The following is a 16,499-nucleotide window of genomic DNA, read 5'->3' as shown; positions in this document are numbered from 1 at the left end:
CAAAGGGTCTGTTTCTGTGTTATATGACTCTGTGCAGTGTGCAAACTGACTATTAGAAGTCCCAAGGCACAGCAGTGGCTTTTCTTCATAGGTTGCAGGATGCTTGGGGGCCACATAGGGTCATGAAAGGCAGCGTATAAATGTGAGTCTCTTTCACTACAAGATAAATGCCAAACTGCAGTTGATGTGCTGAATTGCTTTTAATTTGCAGCTCACCATTAAGTCAATGAGCATAACCTGGCAGATGTGAGTGACATGCAATGTCAGACAAGGTAGAAGACATTATTTTGTTTGGATATTAGCTCAAGCAGCTGGTCACTAATGAAGGCAGTCTCTTGTGCGGGAGCTGCTTCTGCATGTGAATAGCAGGCTGATTGATGCGGCCCCTCCAGAGGGACTAAGGTCTAGCAAGTGATGCCTGAGGTGGAATAATGTAGCTGCGGTTTGACTGTGCTCTAACAGAGCAGTACGTCATTGTGTCACCAGGCAATTGAGGTCACTTCGGGGGGAAAGGCAGACAGACGCAACTGATGGGGTCAGTCAGCCGTGGAACGTTAGAAAGCAGGCTGACCTACTTGAAGTTCAGCTGACTTGGTGAAAGCAGTAGAATGCACTGATACGCTGAATCTTGTTGCTAAGGGATTGGGATGAAGCTTTCCCCACCATTGGCTCTGGTAGAGTGATAAAATCTGACTGGAATTTGGAGCTTAATTGCAGTAATGTTGTCATGTTTTCTTTTCCATTCTGCTTCCATGTGTTTTCAGCTGCCCTAGGTACATCGGAAATGGATTGTATTTTGGTAAAAATTACCTCCTTACTCATTGCTGAAAGGTTTTGTTATCACTGGGATGGATTTAAAGCACAGTTTTTCTGATTGAACACCAGGACTGTCTCCTTCTGGTAACCAGTAATTGGAATGTGAGTATAGGATTGAATCTTGCCAAATGCAGTTATGAAAAGCATCCCCCTACATAGGTTGCCAAATTTGGTTTCAAATGTTGCTGGAGGTTGAATACATCACTCAGCCAAACAGCCGTTAACCCCTCCTATAATATTCATATATGTGAGAGTGAGAAGGAAAAAAAAATGTTTTGGAAACTAAATGCTTTTTCATCCACATTGTTCACAACAATACCCGTCAAACAGGTCCAAATAGATCCAGAAGAGAATCCTGAGTACTCTTGGTCCCAGAGTGTTTGGCTACCCACCCCTCATATAACCATAGGCCCTCACTCAGCCACGGGCAGTTTGGCAGTCTTCTGGAATCATTTGCTTTATATTACACACGGCCTGTCTCACTCAGTTTTACACAGTCATGGAGGAAATCGTTTAGGGAATTGTCAGTACGTGTATGTCTTTGGGGAAAAAAATCAATCAGAAATAGGGCAAAAGGTGATTCCTTTAATTATAGGATAACAGATCCAGATTGATTAGGTCTGAGCTGGAGACCACAGGTTCTATATGCCACTGTAAATTATTTAAAGTAGCACTCGCTGTGCCAACCTGTTAGTGCCCGGAGTATTTCTCACACACATGATAATATTAGGTCTTTGAAGGCTTTTACATCAGGAATTTTAGATAAAAGAAATGTATACATTTCACAAAATAGATCCCTGAATACTCTGGTTACACAGCACTGCACTGAAATTGCTCCAAAAGCACAGCACTCAGCATAGAAGTCTTATGTTGGTTCTTCCTATCCATAGGAAACTCTTCCTATGCACTTCTATCTAATCCTATATGATTATCCTATTTTATCCTCATATACTTGACTATCTTTCCCTTAAATATATCTGTGCTGTTTGCTTAAAGTGCTCCCTGTTATAGTCAAGTTCACTACCTAAGCGTTCTCTCAATAAAACAGTTTCTCCTAAATTGTCACTTGGATCTGAAAATACTATGACTATCTAATATTTATGAGCTTTTGTTAGTCTCCCCCACATGGCAACATTATTCACATATACCTTTTAAATCTTTTCATAATGCAGAATCATTAATGCTGTTATACATTATACATTGGCATTCTGTGATAAATACGCACACAGCTTTTAGCGAGGACTGGGCTTTCTTAGTTCATCTTAAACACAAGAGATTTTGTAGGTGCTGGAGGAATTCAGTGGGTCAGGCAGCATCTATGGAAATTAATAAGCAGTTCACGTTTCAAGCTGAGACCCTTCTTCAGGACTTCTTAAATTTTTTTTGGTAAGTTGCTGTGAAACAAACATCTTTGTAATTGGTGGTATGGAGCAGAGCTGTTAAGGTCTGTAACCACAAAAGGTATTTTTAATGATTATAAACATGCACCAATATTTTCTTTTGCTTATCGCTCATTGGCAAAATGAGCTTTGTATTTTTAAAATCAATGAATCATAAATTATAACACTAAAAGGGTAGAAAAGAGCAGAATCTGGGAGACCATGGAGCATTTAACTGCATATACAATAAGTGCCATGATTAATCAAATGTTTGAATCATAGTAAAACCGGGTGCAGATATCTGAGAAACACAGATGTATAGTCTACCCACAGTGATATGCTGTTATTCACCCCTCCCTCTTTCTTCATTTTCTCTGACCCCCCCCCCCCCCAAACCTCAGCTGCTATTACCTTGACTTCCTGAGCTCATCACTTCTTCCAGCTCATTTGTAACTCGCTCTCTTAGAAGATGGATTCTAAGAATAAATGGCCTGAATGGCCGGTCTAAGGGAGCGTGAAACTTAAGCAGAGCACTCACCTTGGTATTGTAATTAGCTGATTATTAACATTTCTCCTACAGTTTGGAAATCTAAATATCCAATCAACTCAAACTATATTGCGCAAGGCAAAGTGGATGGCTGTCTCTCTTCTGTTAACCCTCTCTCTGTCTTTGAAGGTTTTCAACTTCACAATGGAGAATGTGGGCAGACTGCACACTGTATTCAGTTTTTGTTTGGAACAATGAGTGAAAATGCTTAAATGGCTGGAATAGGATATTCCCTTACACTTCTCAAAGTATTAAGTTTTGTTAGACATAGATCCATTCTCTCTGGTACCTCATGCAAGAAGGAGCAGTATTTGAAAACCATATCTGAGATGCTCTAGACTGACTTTATAGCCGATGAAGTACTTTAGAAATCTAGGCACAGTTGTAAATGCGTCAGCCAATTTGTGCACTGTGTGCTCCACAAACAGCGTTGTGATAGTGGTCAAGGGTCTGCCTTGTGACAGTGCTGGATGGGGGAATTCAAATGTGAGGAACTTGATCATGGGATCTGTTGAAAGCTGAAGCAAAAGTGGATTGGGTCTCAGTTAAAAATTTGTCTGAAAATAACACGAGAACCTACAGGAGGAGGACCAACCACAATGAGAAAGGGACTTTGAAGGGAGAACAGGTGTCATCAATGCAATAAGTGTGGAAGCCGTCTACTAGAATGCAGAAACAGGAGCCTTTCAATTCTCTGCATCATTCCATCAGGCGGTAACAAATTTCTACCTGAAATGACATTTAATCAAGGCTGCTTCAAATTCATTGAGTCCTTCACCTAACAAAATGTACATGAAACTTGCAATTGCCCCAGAATTCACAGGTTTTTGGAGCAGAGAGTCCCAAATTTTTACCATCCTGAGTGCTTCCAAATTTTGCTTCTGAGCAGCCAAATTTTAAATTAAAGTTACATCCCATTATGAAACCTTTTCCCTATCAACTTTGGGAGGTAATTAGTTTCTCAGATTTGCCCTGTTGTATCCTTTAATAGGACTTGCTCATCCCTTGACCTCCTCGGTGCAAGAGAACGCAAATTGCATCTTTGTCGGAAAACCTCTCATTTCATTAACACCCCATAACATCCTATGAATCTGGCCCATACTCACTCCTACGTACTCAGCCTCCAGGAAAACACTCAGAACAGTGGGCAGCTGAAGATTTTATTTAACATTATCTGTGAAATTATAAAACATATATATTTGAAACGGAACTTTGGCTTCTTCTGCCCATGGCAGAGGAGCTTTCCAAACATATATGAGTTGTTAATTTTCCTGGGCTTCTGAAGCCATGGTTTCCTTTTGCCACGAACTACAGTACTTCTGTATACATCCAGGCGCAGTTTTCTTGTCTGGCTGAAGCTACGGGTCATTTAAAACAGTGTTATTATTTCCTGTGGTGCAAAAAATGCACAATGGATCATCATGGGTTAGAGATTCACAGTGACCTTGACTTGATAACCTATGGTGATAAATTATTTTGAGCACCAACTCTATATCTCAAAACTCCCCATCACATATCATTTCAAAAAAATGCCGACTAATTACAAAAACCACTGGAGGCCTGCTGTGAGTAAGTAATTATTGCAAATACTTCAGATTGAAGACAGACAGAGCATTCACAGAGAGCACGAAGCAATTGGAACGGATAGACAGATGAGCAGATAGAGAGTAGAGGCTGACAAGCCTAATGGAAGCAGAGCATCCAGACTGTGTCTTAGAATAGAAACAGAAATTGAAAAGGCCATCTTATTTTCACCTCCCTGTCTCTCCTGCTCCTCATTTTCACAGTTCATTTCACAAACGGATTTGCAGAGGTGGCAATAGGCCTGAGGAGGTGAAGGTTAAGGGAGGTGGCCGGAGACATTCTTTTTGTGAAATTTCCAGTCATTATCTGATAGCCCCTAATTTTCCACAGCTCTGGTGGGGTGGTGGCTGACTGACAGCCAAGAAAGCCCAGCTAGACAGATGACGTGTGAATGCACTGAACTGGCAGTCTCACTTAATTAAACCACAGAAATGAAACAAGCTAGTTGGAGCATTATTCCTCAATAGGACTCATTCTACACATACACATACACAAGCATGTGTGCATGGGCACAAGCACATAGATACAAACTCACAGATGCACACACCTACAATACCCTGCAACGCTGCACATCCTAAGCCGGCCTTGAGCTAGAACTACATTTAATAATCCGCGGGTCATCCTGGCATTCAGGCAGGTCTATCAGTCTTAAAGGAGAACAAGAGACTGCATAAAGCCCAAGGGGTTTGTTCATGTTGCAAAGTGCCACTCACCACTATTCAAGGGGGTCTGAAGGGACATTTCTTCTGCCCTGTCCCACAATATTCATCATGTTCTAGGTAATTTTCCCCCTTACTCTTTATTGCATGATTTAGCTGGATGAAGGAGAATTCAAGTACACCCCTGCACCATTTTTTAAAATGCAGATTCTTTAGCTTTCATTGTGCACAGATTTATGAAATGTGCACATACATACAATGTTTAATAACAATATTTGATGCATTTCCAAATGCTTCATGATACCTGAAAGCAAATGACAACCTGTCTGAAATATAACAGAACATTTTATGCCTGAAAGAAGGCAGTGGAGAAATGTGAAGTGCAAGTATAAACAGGAAGGATCAAGTTTTATAGGGAGCCTCAGGAATTATATAGTTTAGGAGAGTGGATAAATTCCATTTACCGATGTATTTTTTGGGTGTAAATAGACTATAAAATTGAAGTGTGTGTGAAACACCATCCATTTCAAACAATAGAAATCATGAGTATTTTCATATGTTAGAAAAGGTCTACATTTTGCAGAATTCCCCATTCAAAGTTGACCTCTTCTCAGATTTAATAATTGTAGGTTTTGAACTGTGACCAAAGTCATTTGGCTCCTTTGTTCTCCCCTCTCCTGGTACAGAAGTGACCAAGAATAACTTGAGTGTTCTTAGCTTCACTACAATGGGAGCTATTCTGTACCTTGGTCAACTTTTCATGCGAGAAGAACCTTTTTGACATTATATATGCAGCAAGTATCTGCATTAGTCTAGCAATGTTTGCTCTATAAGATTATCCAAATGTTATTCAGCTAATTTTTGAAGTGTAATGGCAGATGTAAAATAGGAAAATCATAGGGCAGGTTTGAGCTCTAAGGTGCCAATGACTGTAATGGGATTAATGACCAGGACATCTGTTAGAAGTGATTGATAAATAAATAGGTCAGGACAACTCTTCTTCTTTGCAAAGTGTTAGGGCATCTTTTGTGTTTACCTGTGTGGAAAGGCGACCTTCAGTTTGACTTCGTGCCCATACCATTCAATCTCATCTGGATTTCTGTGAGCATCACACGTTTGGAAGACTATTCTGATCTTAGAAGGAATGTAAGTTCACCAAAGTGACATTAAAACGGGTATAATTTATACCAACTAGATTTGTATTTTCTGGTACATGGATTTAAGAAGGGGGAAGGGTTTACTTCACAAAATATTAAGAAAAATTAATAGATTAGTTAAAAATAAACTACTTTCTACCTGAATATGTGCTCTATAACCAGCAGCTATCAGGAATGGAATTGGACCAAAGACTTTCAACAGTGAAGCTTGTTAATGATTCTACACACAAAGGGTGGTAAATATTTAAAACAACTAATGGGAAACCATTCAAGCTATGGTTCCAGAAACAAGGTTATCCCAATCTCAGTAGCTAAACTGTGTGCACACACATGTGCACATTCAGAGGCTGAGCTTCAATCCATCGTTGACTTGTTTGCTAAATTATGTGAGGGGATGGACTCAACATCTCCAGGACTAAGGCCTTCTATCAACTCAACATTATAACAATACCTCCAACCCTAATTAATATTAAATGTTCTAAAGGATTAAGGTTGTAATAACCAAGATGCTTAAAATGATTGAAGAACATGGTAATAAAACAGAAACAATATCTTCTGGTGAAGGAGCCTGGAATAAGGATGGAAACTCAAAAATAGAACATTTAGCAGTGATGACAAAATTGGTTCTTCATGCAAAATGAAGGGGTCAGGACTCTCACGTCCAAAAAGTTTTTGAAGTTTTGTTAACTGAAAACTCCAAACCTGAAACAGAACATTTTTCATTAGAAAAGAACACTTGCAGAAACATGGCAATAAATGGGGTTAAAAATAGCTCAATTATGTTCTAATTAATGTGTGGGTAGGATCCAAGAGGCTAAATTACCTACTCATTTTTCCATATACTAGTGTAATAAATCTGAACCAGGCTCAATGTAACAACCAGCCATTTCAGCTGTGCACAGAATTGGTATGGTGATAGAAGACAGAGAGAAGTAGTGGAGGGATGTTTTCCGACTGGAACTAGTGGTGTGCCCTCTTCTCATTGCAGCCATCAAGGAGGAGATGCAGGAGCCTGAAGACATAATCTCACTGTTTTAGTAACAGCTTTTTTACCTCTGCCATCGGATTTCTGAATGGACAGAGAACCCAACGATACTATGTTACTATTTCTTTTCTTTTTTTTTGAATTACTTATTTAATTAAAGTTTCTAATAAATGCAGAATTTCTTGTTGTAATTTGTTGTTTGTGGCAGCAGTACATTGTACTTATTATCAGGCATTGCACAAAGCAGTGTTGGCGCGTGGCCTAGTGGGCAAGGCATCAGACTAGTAACCTGAAGCTCACTGGTTCGAGCCTCAGCTGAGGCAGCGTGTTGTGTCCTTGAGCAAGGCACTTAGCAACACATTGCTCTGCGACGTCACCGGTGCCAAGCTGCAGGGGTCCTAGTGCCCTTCCCTTGGACATCATCGGTGGCTTGGAGAGGGGAAGGCCTGCAGCTTGGGCAACTGCCGGTCTCCCATACAACCCTGCCCAGGCCTGCGCCCTGGAAACTCCAGGCGCAGATCCATGGTCTCTCGAGACCGACGGATGCTACCACCACAAAACAACACATTTCACTATGTATGCTAGTGACATTAAACTTAATTCTGATTCTGATTCTCACCAGAGGGATTGGTGCTTGTCATAGCTGTGTGTTATATATTAACTGACTTGGATAAATAGGTCATTGGTCAGTAGAATGTAAGTATACTGCTGACACAAACATTGGTGAAGTTGTTTCCTAAGGATACAGAGGGACATAGATCAAAGTTGTGTGGAGCAGAGGCAAATGGAATTTAATCTGGATGAACATGAGATATTAGACAGATTTTGAATAGTGGCAGGCATATTCAGTAAAGGGAAGCAGTGATGTACAGAGGCACTTTCGGCTGCATTCATATCTGGATAAGATACTTACAGATGGATAAGATAACGAAGGTAATAAGATAAAGCATTTAGCTTGCCTCCCTTCATAGACAGGGGTATTGAATATCTGAGTTGGGACATCATGTTGCGTTTGCATAAATTGTAATGGTTAGACTATGTTTAGAATATTATTTGCAGTTTTGTTTTACATTTTTCTTTTTCCCTCCAATGAGTTTCCTACTGAGCCATTAAACATCCAACCCCTTATCTTGTTACTCTAGCTCCTCATTTAGGACATCCCCACTAATGAAAAAAATCTCACCATTTGCCCTGTCAAGTACCCTTATTGTCTGCGATGTTTGAGTAAGGCTAACCCTCATTTTCCTAGACTCTAAGGAATAAGACCCAAAATGTTTATTCTCTCTTGCTAAATATTGTGAAATGTGAAGCCTTGATAATCTGGCATTAAATAACAAAAAAAACCTGGTTTCAAAGAAACCACTTTACTTCATATTTATATTGAAATAGAAGACATGTTTCTTTCACCAAATAACGTTATCTTGTTTGGCAACAAAACATTTTGTCTTGCCCTATTTTAAGTTGTAACATGTTGAAATTCTTATCACTGGCACAAGAAATGCCAATTTCAAACATAATTATCATGTTGAATCTTGCTGGATCCAATCACTGCCTACAGTACAAGCCTGCATTCACCTGGGTCAAATACAGGGACACCCTGCAATCAGCAGAGGTCTCAGCCAGAAGCTCAAGTACTTCCACAGACAGCTGAGGGAACCGCTTTGCCAGTGTTTGAAACTAATAATTGACTTCAGCATTTTAAATATCTTTTGATTTCAGGAATATCTTGGATTCCAGGGTACTGGTTAAAAAAAGAAACAAATTAGAATCTATTTCAGATCGTAAATGAACGTTTAAATAATGAATGGGGATCTTATCTGAAGATTTTTGCAGATGGCTCCATGGACCCAGAGAGCAGTAAGGCAGGATTTGGGACGTATGTGTCTCAACATGGAGCTGAGATTGGTCACCGGGTTTCAGATGGTGTTTCTGTCTTTGCAACAGAATTATTAGCAATCCTCTGGGCCTTATGGCGTATAGAAGACTCTCGACCATGCAGGGTTATCATCTGTTCAGATTCTGCTGCTGCCTTAGAGGCTATAAAAGGGAATAAATCAAAAGCTCATCCTGACATAGTTATTGAGATTCTCTTAGTTTTGTTTAGAGTAGGGAAGATGGGTTGTGAAGTCAGATTTACATGGATACCTGGGCATGCAGGGGTGGAGGGAAATGAAATTGTGGATGGCATTGCAAAGTCCTCCTTACAGAGTGGGCAAGTAGGAATTAGAATACCCCTAGGCAGAGCAGAATTGAGAATAAAAAAAAGGCATGGGGAAGAAATGGCAAGAGGATTGGAAAAATGAATTAAAGGGAAGGCATTTCTTTTCTAGTCACCCTCTAGTTAACAATGTCTCAGACTGTTACTCTTTAAATCATAGAGATATGATGAAATTAAAAAGACTTAGGTTGGGGCATTGTGGGCTAAACTATTACTTAAAGATAATAGGAAAACATCCAACTGGATTATGTGACTGTGGTAGTCCAGAGACAGTTCAGCATGTTTTGCCAAGTTTTAATCGATATAAAATTGAAAGAAGAATATTGTTCAAGAGGCTGTCTGACTTAAATGTATTTTGTTTTTCTATTAGATCTTCGTTTGGCCACCAAGAGAACCACCATCTGATTGAAAAGTTTATTATTCTGTTTCTACGCACGACTAGTTTATATTTGAGAATTTGAGTTTCTTGAAAATCTGTAATTAATTGTACATCCTGTGGAGGGCAGTAATACGCCTAGATACGTCTAAACTGCCGGAAATAGAAGAAGAAGAGGAAGAAGAATCTTTTTTATGCAGTTATCTTCACGGTCACCATTCTTTCTGTCACTGGAAGCAATTTCTCATCATTTATTTCAACAAACCTGGCTCTTCAGTTTGAACCCCTCTACTAAATTCCTCCTGCCTAAAGGAAAGTGCTTCTTGGTTTAGTCTCACTAAGGTTTCTAGTTTCTGGACAGTTGGTAGACCATGCCTATTCAGGTGTATTCTGGAGTTATGATGTATAGCAATTACTAATTTCAGCAGCAGCTAATCTTCAGACCTGAATGTGGATTGTAGATTGAAATTCTGAACAATGGTCTTCCTGGAGCTGCATTTTGGGGTTGATTGCAAACAAAAGAATGCTCCATTTGACTGCACATGCATGAAGGTGGCCCAGTCAGTGGGATTTTAACATTTATTTAAGGTGTCTGCAGTGCGGGTGTGATGATGGAGGTGTTGAAAATTTTATGTAATTCAAAGGAAGCATTGTAGATACATTATAACTATAGAATTGTCCTGCTGTTACCTTCGACCTTCAGCATATAAAAATGTCATGTGGTATTGGGTCAGGCACTCTTCTTCCAAGAGTGTCTCAAACATGATGCCTGCTGTTCATTTTGCTGAATAAAGGCTTCTCTATTCACTAGCTTCAGTGCCTCTCTGATGACTTTGTCCACAGTCACAACACCCATCTTTTTGCAGCTACCATTGGGTAAGAGGTAACAACATCCTGAAGTCCCAAAATCACCAAGATCCAGAATAGCTACTTCCCTTCAACTATTCAGTTCTTAAACCAGTCTGTGTAACCCTCAACACTACCTCAGCAGAGCAATTTTATGACCACTTTGTATGACATTTGACTTCCTGATTGTGGTGTTTTGTTTTCTTTGTTTAATTGTGTTATTTCTTGTTTAGTTTATGCTTTTCTTGTGAATTGTTCTGTCTCTGATGCTATATGCCCATGATTTTCTGCAATGACCCTTTCCATTATACCTGTGTATACATGCACATATGGTAATAATCTCTGACCTTGAGGTCAGTTTATTCAAAGCCAATGCCATAAGCAGGTCAGTTGATAAACCATTGCTGTCAGCTACATTGGGGTTTACCAACTCTGCCGCATGGATATTGTTTCCTAAATGACCCTTTGCTGCAACAGTGAGCATCATGCTTTACAGAACCAGCTGTAAGATCAGGGTTCAATTCCTGCCTTTGGCTGTAGAGAGTTCATACATTTTACCGGTGGCCGTGTGGGTTTCCTCGAGATGCCCTGGTTTCCTCCCACATTCAAAGACATACCATTAGTATTAGTGAGATGTAGGCTCGTGATGTTGGCACCAGAAGTGTTTGCAGCACAATCTTTGCTGATTTGATTTGATACAAGCGATGTATTGCATTGTGTGTTGCGATATACATGTGACAAATAAAGCTCATCTGAATTTTGGCTGATAATTATTACAGTGCTGCTGTCACTGATGTATTTGCTCTTGAAACCATCTGTGCAGCATAATGGGGGTATGATTTTACTTTCAAATCAACTTTGTTGTGCTTAAACACTTAAGGGCAGCAGGAGCATTGATATAACGTAATCACGTTCGACATTATTGGGTACAACATCCGTTTACTGAAGAGTCAGCTTACACTACTTATCATGATAATTAAGAAGGATGGATTGCATTGAATGACAGATACATCAGCACTGGACTTCTGCTCTGATAATACACAAATGTATGCAGGAAATATTTTCAAAAAGACCTTTGTAAATGCGCAGTATTCCCATTGCCCCAAATAAAAACCTGGGGCTGATTAACAAAATGTCAATATATGTTAAAACAGTACTGCTAACTGGGGATAACAGCATAATCTCTACCCCTGACTGGGTGAAAAAGAAAACTCAATCTCTGGTAGATAGTTGAATATTGCACTCTATGCATTAGCATATCTCAAATATATTAAAATCTTATAACATCTTTCCTAATTTGAATACTCGCATTAACCCCATAATAGAAATTAGCAATATGAACTTTACCATGGTAACTATGTCCTCAAACCAGTGGCTACACAGTTGTACATTAAGTTTATTTCAGAAACTCATCATGTTCTAACCTACTCCATTAGCAACCTTCCCAAAGTGCTCTAGCTTTTGCTAATTATCCATGTCAAAAATATCATCTTAACAGTGATTGTACTCCAGAATGTACAGGAATGACTGCTAAGGACATTGTCAGGACTGGATAACAGTGGGCCTGGCCTGAAACAAAGCACACATTTAGCTGCAGAAACTCTGTTGTGCTTTCCTTGGTTAGCTGTCCCAATTCTCTGTCCGTCCTTGCTCCTGGTTCACCATGCACGGTCTGCTGGGCCTTCACTCTTTTAGCTACATTTGAAATCCATCCTGACATCTTCCTTTCAGGTGCACTTGAACTCCTCCTTGCCTTCACCCTTTAGGGTAACCTCACCTACCACGCTGCCGGGCCTGCTAAGGCAGGCATAGCTGGGACCCGTGCAAATGTCCATGGCTACACGTTTGGTTTGGAGAAAGTGGGAGGAGATAAAAGAGAAGTTGTTCCGGGTGCGTACCCGTTCTGCTAAGTAGTAAAGGGTGGCGGTGGAGGGGAGCTGGTTGGGTGTACTATCCAGAAAGATGGGGAGAGCTTTGAAGTCTCAAATCTTGTTTGTGTCTCCCGGTTTACCACTTCCTGTCAGGATTATCTTGCTTTCCCCTCCTGCCCACCACCGCTTTGCCCTTGTAGTTCGCTTGCTTCACTCTGCCTTCGATGCATCCTTCAACCTACCGGACCACCACCCTGAACATCTTCACATTGCCTTGTTTATATCCAGTCGCTCCTCTGTCGCCACCTCCTGCAGCCAATTACTGTTGCACATTCCTTGCTTAGATGCTCCTTCGCTCTGCCCATCTCTGCTGCTGGTTCACCCAAATGAAGAGGAGATTTAAATGAGCATACTATTATGTGAGGTTTAATTATAATGTACATTAGAAAGGATTTAAGAAAGTGAGAACTTGAATTTAAAAGAGGGATTAAAGGAGGATTGAAGCAACTGTCTTAAATCAAATTGGAGAGCAAGTCTACGAAGAAAGTAGAGGCAGATCTCCTCATCACATTTGATACATAGCAGGAAATTTCAAGGCTATGGACTGAAAGCTTAGGAATTTGAATAAACTGAATTATTATTTTCAGGAATGAATATGCAGAAATACCTGTAATTTAAAATGTGCACTGTTTCAGGAAAGCAGCATCCATCATCAAGGACCCCCACCATCCAGGCCATGTTCTCTTCCTGCTGAGTACCCTCAAGTCCCACACCACCATGTGCAGGAACAGTTATTATCTTTCAAACATCAGGCTCTTAACTTCATACTCCCCAACACTGAACTGATTACACAACCTATGGACTCATCTTGTGCCCTTGATAGATATTTATTAGTTATTTATTTGTTATTATTATATTTTCTTTTTGTATTTGCACAGTCTGTCTTTTTTTCCCACATAGGTTGTTTGTCCATATCTGTCTTGTGCAGTTTTTCATTGATTCTATTATGTTTTCGAATGAACGAATTTGGAGGAGACATCAGACAACTCTGGTGGGGTTTGCGAGAGACTACTTCCTACAAAGCAAAACCCAATAGCAAGAACGGCAACGCTGCTTCACTACCAGATGAACTCAATGCCTTAGCTGCTCACTTTGAAGGGGAGAATATAACTACAGCTGTGAAGATCCCTGCTGCACCCGGTGACCCTGTGACCTCTGTCTCAGAGGCCGATGTGACACTGTCTTTAAAGAGCATGAACCCTCACAAGGTGGAAGGGCCTGATGGAGTACCTGGTAAGGCTCTGAAAACTTGTGTCAACCAACTAGCAGGAGTGTTCAAGGACATTTTCAACCTCTCACTGCTACAGGCAGAAGTTCCCACTTGCTTCAAAAAGGCAACAATTATATCAGTGCCTAAGAAGAATAATGTGAGCTGCCTTAATGATTATCGCCCGGCAGTACTCACATCTATGGTGATGAAATGCTTTGAGAGGTTGGTCATGACTAGACTGAATTCCTGTCTCAGCAAGGACCTGGACCCATTGCAATTTGCCTATTTCCACAATAGGTCAACGGCAGACACAATCTTAATGGCTCTTCATATGGCCTTACACCACCTGGACAAAACAAATACCTAATTTGGAGTACTGTGCTCAGTTCTGGTCACCTCACTACAGGAAGGATGTGGAAACTATAGAAAGGATGCAGAGGAGATTTACAAGGATGTTGCCTGGATTGGGGAGCATGCCTTATGAGAATAAGTTGAGTGAACTCGGCCTTTTCTCCTTGGAGTGACAGAGGGTGAGAGGTGACCTGATAGAGGTGTATAAGATGATGACAGGCATTGATCATGTAGATAGTCAGAGGCTTTTTCACAGGGCTGAAATGGCTAACAGGAGAGGACAGAGTTTTAAGATGCTTGGAAGTAGGCACAGAGGAGATGTCAGGGGTAAGTTTTTTACACAGAAAGTGGTGAGTGTGTGGAATAGGCTGCCAGCAACTGCGGTGGAGGCAGATATAATAGGGCTTTTTAAGAGGCTCCTGGATAGGTACATGGAGCTTAGAAAAATAGAGGGCTATGGGTAACCTAGGTAATTTCGAAAGTAAGTACTTGTTTGGCACAGCATTGTGGGCTGAAGGGCCTGCATCGTGCGGTAGGTTTTTTATGTTTCTATGTCAGGATGCTGTTTATTGACTATAGCTCAGCATTTAACACCATCATTCCCACAATCCTGATTGAGAAGTTACAGAACCTGGGCCTCTGTACCTCCCTCTGCAATTGGATCCTTGACTTCCTAATTGGAAGACCACAATCTGTGCGGATTGGTAATAATACTTTCTCCTTGCTGACGATAACACTGTTGAACCTCAGGAGTGTGTGCTTAGCCACTGCTCTACTCTCTCTATACCCATGAGTGTATGGCTAGGCATAGCTCAAATAGCATCTATAAATTAGCTGATGATGTTACCATTGTTGGTAGAATCTCAGATGGAGACGAGAAGGTGTACAGGAGATATGCCAACTAATGGAGTAGTCAGTAAGATGAAAGAGCTAATTGTGGACTTCAGGAAGGGTAAGACGAAGGAACACTTACCAATCCTCATAGAGGGATCAGAACTGGAGAGAGTGAGCAGCTTCAAGTTCCTGAGTGTCAAGATCTCTGACAACCTAACCTGGTCCCAATGTATCAATGCAGCTACAAAGAAGGCAAGACAGCGTCTATACTTCATTAGGAGTTTGATGAGATTTGGTATGTCACCAAAAACACTCAAAAACTTCTATAGATGTACAGTGGAGAGCATTCTGACAGGCTGCATCACTGTCTGGTATGGGGACGGCGGGGGGGTGGGGGGAGGCTACTGCACAGGACCAAAAGAAGCTGCAGGGATCCGTAAATTTAATCTGCTCCATCTTGGGTACTAGCCTAAAAAGTTCCCAGCACATCTTAGAACATAGAATAGTACAGCACAGTACAGGCCCTTCGGCCCACAATGTTGTGCCGACCCTTAAACCCTGCCTCCCATATAGCCGCCACCTTAAATTCCTCCATATACCTGACAGGTAGTCTCTTAAATTTCACTAGTGTACCTGCCTGCACCATTGACTCAGGCAGTGCATTCCTCGCACCAACCACTCTTCAAGGAGCGGTGTCTCAGAAAGGAAGTGTCTATTATTAAGGGTCCTCAGCACCCAGGTGATGCCCTTTACTCACTGTTACCATCAGGTAGGAGATACAGAAGCCGGAAGACACACACTCAGTGATTCAGGATCAACTTCTTCCCCTCGGCCATCTGATTCCTAAATGGACATTGATCCCATGAACACTACCTCACCATTTTAATATATATTATTTGTTTTTGCATGATTTTTAATCTAATCATTATACATATACTGTAATTTATTTATTTATTTTAAAAAACTTTCTTCTTCTATATTATGTATTGCATTGAACTGCTGTTGCTAAGTTAACAAATTTCACATCACGTGCTGGTGATAGTAAACCTAATTCTGACTCTGATTCATTGTATTCACTGTGAATGCCCACAAGTAAAAGAAATCTCAAGGTAGTATACAGGATGTATATGTTCTTTCAAAACAGAAGCCTTCATCGTTCCACAAAGGTCACTGTATACCAAGCGGTCTGTGTCACCATCCTCCTTTATGGCTGTGAAGCTTGGGTAACCTACAACCGTCACATCAAGTCCTTGGAGTGCTTCCTCATAAGCTGCCTTCAGCGTATCCTGGGAATTACTTGACGTGAGTGGGTGCCTCACACTGAAATACTTGTAAAGACTAACTGCAGAATTATTGAGGCCATGATCACCCAGTGTCAGCTGCAGTAGCTGGGGCACGTGATAAGGATGCCCCTATGTCGGCTACCCCGCTGAGTGTTATACAGCCAGCTACATCATGGTCGACGCTCAGCTGGAGGGCCGAAGAAGCGCTATAAGGATCAGATGAAGAATGGTTTAAGGAAGTGCAAGATCAGACCCGAGGACCTGGAGGATGTTGCTGCTGACTTTAACACTTGGCGACAGCTGTGTAGGGACGGGGTTCATAC

The 16,499-nt window shown here is 40.9% G+C and overlaps 1 long non-coding RNA gene across 1 annotated transcript; it reads left to right on the top strand.

The window, feature by feature from the left end:
* Window positions 1-831: 831 nt before the first annotated feature.
* LOC132378502 (uncharacterized) lies at window positions 832-10,096 on the top strand. Its single transcript, XR_009507060.1, has 2 exons — window positions 832-918; window positions 9,716-10,096. It is a non-coding gene; the product is annotated as an uncharacterized LOC132378502 (long non-coding RNA).
* Window positions 10,097-16,499: the final 6,403 nt, after the last annotated feature.

The sequence above is a fragment of the Hypanus sabinus genome, chromosome 20 (assembly GCF_030144855.1).
Source record: "Hypanus sabinus isolate sHypSab1 chromosome 20, sHypSab1.hap1, whole genome shotgun sequence".
NCBI classification, from domain to species: Eukaryota; Metazoa; Chordata; class Chondrichthyes; order Myliobatiformes; family Dasyatidae; genus Hypanus; species Hypanus sabinus.
The sequence above is the reverse complement of the archived record's forward strand: the minus strand, read 5'-3'. Positions and strand labels throughout refer to the sequence as shown.